Source organism: Piliocolobus tephrosceles, chromosome 17 (assembly GCF_002776525.5).
Source record: "Piliocolobus tephrosceles isolate RC106 chromosome 17, ASM277652v3, whole genome shotgun sequence".
Classification (NCBI taxonomy): Eukaryota; Metazoa; Chordata; class Mammalia; order Primates; family Cercopithecidae; genus Piliocolobus; species Piliocolobus tephrosceles.
The window spans coordinates 8,580,896-8,585,457 of record NC_045450.1 but is presented as its reverse complement, the minus strand read 5'-3'; positions in this window follow the sequence as shown (position 1 = coordinate 8,585,457).

Sequence of the window (4,562 nt, the reverse complement as noted above, 5' to 3'; positions counted from 1 at the left end):
GGCATGAGCCACTGTGCCCGGCCTACTTAGCATGTTTTCATGTTCAAAGTTCAAAGTGTTGGTGGCAGGAAAATGTTCATGGATTGGAGAGAAACCACCAACTTAACTCATACTCATTAACTTTTCTGGTAGACCAGGGGATGGGTGGGCATTATTTTGCTGTGGCTAGATTGGAGGGTGTAACCATCTGCTCTTGCATTGCTGTAAAGAAATACTTGAGACTGGGTAATTTATAAAAAAAGACGTTTAATTGTCTCACAGTTCTGCAGGCTGTATAGGCTGTATAGGAAGCAGAGCAGCTTCTGCTTCTGGGGAGGCCTCAGGAAACTTACAATCATGCCAGAAGGTGAAAGCACGAACTCTCATCTTGATCCTGATACAAAATAAATACTGGCTATATCAGAACAATTGGATAGTCTTGTTTTTGTCAGTCATAACATGGTAAGTTCAACCCCCATGTCAATTTCTGAGATTGCAAAATCAGCAATAACTGAGGCAAAGCACCGTTAATGGACAAGACAATTTCATCAAGTAAAATCTCACAAATAATATATTGCTGTTTGTCATCAAGACACTTAATACACTAGGGGCTGCTCCCAAAGCTCCCATAATCAATTTTTGCTAATTTACCAATTCTGTGGCTCTGTGAGGGTTCTGGTAATTTCATATTTTACACACCCACAGAGGTTATGGCAATTGATTCAGTTCTAGAAAGTACTGTAATGACTTTGAAGCATAGCAGCTTCTGCTTCTGGGGAGGCCTCAGGAAACTTACAATCATGGTGGAAGGTGAAGGGGAAACAAGATGGGGCTTTAGTACTCTGGTACCAGAGTAGTGTAAGGAGCCCTAGAAAGTACTGGATAACCAAGTATCAATAAAGGCAAAAACCAAGTCTGTTCTGGGACATGAGCTCAAAGAATCCATGATGCTTCTCATTGGAGTGCGTTAGATCCAATGACATGCAGTTTCTAAATCTTGGGCTTCCAAATATCAAATTCCCAGTAGGGAATCCAATATTCCCAGGTCCAACCAGGTACTCATGCCTGGGATCATTCAGCTATGATTGGGTTGGCAGAGGAAGGGGTTCCTATATATAGTGGGGTTATTATTGGAGTCAGATAGACATCCCATGAGGTCTCAGAGTGCTAGTGCTGGGAGGTACTGTTCACATTCCTTTGTTTGTCTGTCTCCTTTCCAAGAAAAGACAATCTGAAGCTTATCTTTTTGCTTTGAGACAAATCAAGACATAAACCAAGAAAGCAGCGAAACTAGAAGAATGCTACATGGGGAACACAGACTTTTTTTTTTTTTTTTTTGAGACAGAGTCTCGCTCTGTCACGCAGGCTGGAGTGCAGTGGCGTGATCTTGGCTCACTGCAACCTCCATCGCCTGGGTTCAAGTGATTCTCCTGCTTCAGCCTCCAGAGAAGCTGGGACTACAGGCATGTGCCACCATGCCCAGCTTTTTTTTTTTTTGTATTTTCAGTAGAGATGGGGTTTCACTGTGTTAGCCAGGATGGTCTTGATCACCTGACTTTGTGATCTGCCCACCTTGGCTTCCCAAAGTGCTAGAATTAGAGACACTGACCTTTTAGGGTACAGTGATCCTGCCCTTAATCAACGTGGCTCAGAAAGTGGATCCATAGGATAACAGGGGGGAAGGACGGTAAGGAATGGATTATGAGAAGGGAGTGACGAGAAGGACAAACAGCTCTCCCACATCGAAAGTGTTTAAATAATAGTCTGTTCTCGATGTATGACCCACGGTGTCCAGAACCGTGGTGAGCTCATTTGGAAAGCCCGAACTCTCGTCTTGATTGTGATAAAAATAAATATTGGCTCTATCCGAACAATTGGATTGTCTTGTTTTTGTCAGTCACAACATGGTAAGCTCAACCCCCATGTCAATTTCTGAGATGGTAAAATCAGCAGTAACCGAGGCAAAGCACTGTTAACGGACAAGACAATTTCATCAAGCAAAATCTCACAAATATATTTATTGCTGTTTGTCATCAAGACACTTAATACACTAGGGGCTGCTCCCAAAGCTCCCATAATCAATTTTTGCTAATTTACCAATTCTGTGGCTCTGTGAGGGTGCTGGTAATTTCATATTTTACACACCCACAGAGGTTACGGTAATTGATTCGGTTCTAGAAAATGCTGTAATGACTTTGAATGAACTTGAAAGGTTTTGCATTTGTTTTCAGAGGCTGTTAGAGAGAGTGATTCAAACTCTGCCACACGGGCACAATTTGTAAAGGTTGGACATGAAAACGACGGATTAGCTTTTCTCGGAGACAGCTATCTTCTTGTTATAACCTCCCTGCTCATGAGGCAGGCTGGGCTTGGCACTGAAACACTCGACTTCCTTTTTATCTGTATCTCGATGGTGGCGGAAATCATCTCTGAACATCTGAAGGGAAAAAAGGCAATTATTGAAAAATCCTCCTCGAATGACTTGGCTTTTTGAATTCAATTTCTTTAACAAACACCCAAAAAGTAAGTTGGCAAAGATGAGAAGTTGTAAAAATTTTCTTCTCGACTTTGGCACTTCTGAAACTGTATATATTCAGCTTCACTTTGGCCCTGAGTATCTCTTTTAAGCTGGTTAGGCCTGACTGTGAAGACAATGTCAGGAGGAGAAACCTGGAGCCCTGCTGTAGTGGCACCAGCAGCATGGTTATTGCCATTCTTAAGGAGTGTTTTCTACGTCCCTGAGACTGTGCTAAGCGCTTTGTACAGCGAAAGCACTGAAGCAGAATGAATTCCTTTCAGGCGGCTCAACCCATTTTACAGATTGTAAAATTGAGGCTCAGCAAGGTAAATATGTGCAGGCTTCCCAGTCTGTCTGGTTACAATGCCTGTGCCCTTAACCACCCTCCTGCTCTGCTAGTCTACCAGTAGTGTGCTGGTAAATGTTTAACAACCAGCTTTCTGAAAACACAAACAAAAACAACGGAACTCTGGTTTGTAGTGTTTGTTTATTATTGTGGTATGAATACTCCCACCACGGTTAATTTCAAGCTACTGATGTGATGCTCAGAAATAAGGAAGAGTTATGCAAGTGAGATAGGAGGTGGGACTTTACTCTGGACCAGACTGAAGAGTGGCTGAAACAGGGAAGAAGCAAAAGCACCTCTCCAGAAGACATGCCCGCCAGTGCCAGGTCACTTGATCATTGCCATGGCAACACCCAGAATTTACCACCCTTTTTCATAGCAACGACCGGGAAGCTGCCATCCTTTTTCTAGACATTTCTGAAAAACCTGCTCCTTCATTTGCATGTAATTAAAATTGGGTATAACTATGACTGCAGACCTGACCCTAGGCTGCTACTTTCAACACACTGCTTATGGGGTAGCCCTGCTCTGCAGGAGCGATCATGAGGCTGTAACACGGCTGCTGCCTCATTAAAGCTAAGCTTTCTTCTACCACCAGCTTGCTCTTGAATTCTTTCCTGAGTGAAGGCAAGAATCTCTGTGGGCTAAGCCCCAGTTTTGGGGCTCACCTGCCCTGCATTACAAGGTCAGCTCTCATGCTGGTGTGATATCAACTCCATAAAGTTTCCTACGAACAATTTATCTATTAATAAACTCATCTTGCACTCCATTTTCTGATATGTGCCCCATATTGCAGCTCAGATTGCTTTTCCTTGTAGCCTTACTTTGTCGGATGCTACCACTATGGCCCTGTCTTCTGATTCATTCCCAGGGTATAAACATGTTACTAGTCTTTTGTCCGGCACCCCTGCTGGAATGACCTTCACTCTGAGAACTGGACTTTCACAGAACCTATTTCAGAAAGACAACAACGCTTCAGCCAGCTGCAGTGTTTGAAGGTGAGGTGTTCACTCATGATGGTGTGTGGGAACATTTTCAGTAACTGAGTGTGCTGGTGAGTCGAGAGGTGAACTTTAAGCCCACTCAAACACTCCCACGTTGGAACCAACACGAGTGGGTGGAGAATGCACCAAGGGTTCTTAAAGTGGGCGAGAAACGACTTAGAGGAGCTGTCCGACTTCCGAGGTGGAGAAGGAGCCCCTCTCCAGGCTCAACAGGAACGGAGGCTCCGGAAAACATTGAGGAGTTTCTGTTCATCAGTGAGGGATGAGACTCCGGGTAAGACTCCCTGGAGTGCAATTAGACCATATAGAAAACATTCTCATCTGCATCCTGAAGACTGCTCTTGGGAGAAGGTGGCAGAGTTGAATATATAATGAGGAAATGAACCAATGAGAAAGGGTGAAACCTGAATCTCAAGGGAGGCTCATGAGTTCGGTGGAAGACGATGGTGGCCAGGACTGGGGTGTGGGCAGTGCCCAGGGACAGTGGAGGAGGGGGAGTGCTGCTGTGGGGAGAGAAACCATCAAGGATGAAACAGCTCTGGCTGTGGGAAGCGATGGCAAATGTGTATCCACTGCTGAACACCAGGCAGTTGATGCGGCGGGTTGAGAGAAGGGTGGTACTCAAGGCTATTGAACACCCTGCATTAGGCTGGATACTTTATAGGTGGTGCTGTATTTCATCCTCTAAGAGTCCTTTCGTGACAAGTAAGCTGAG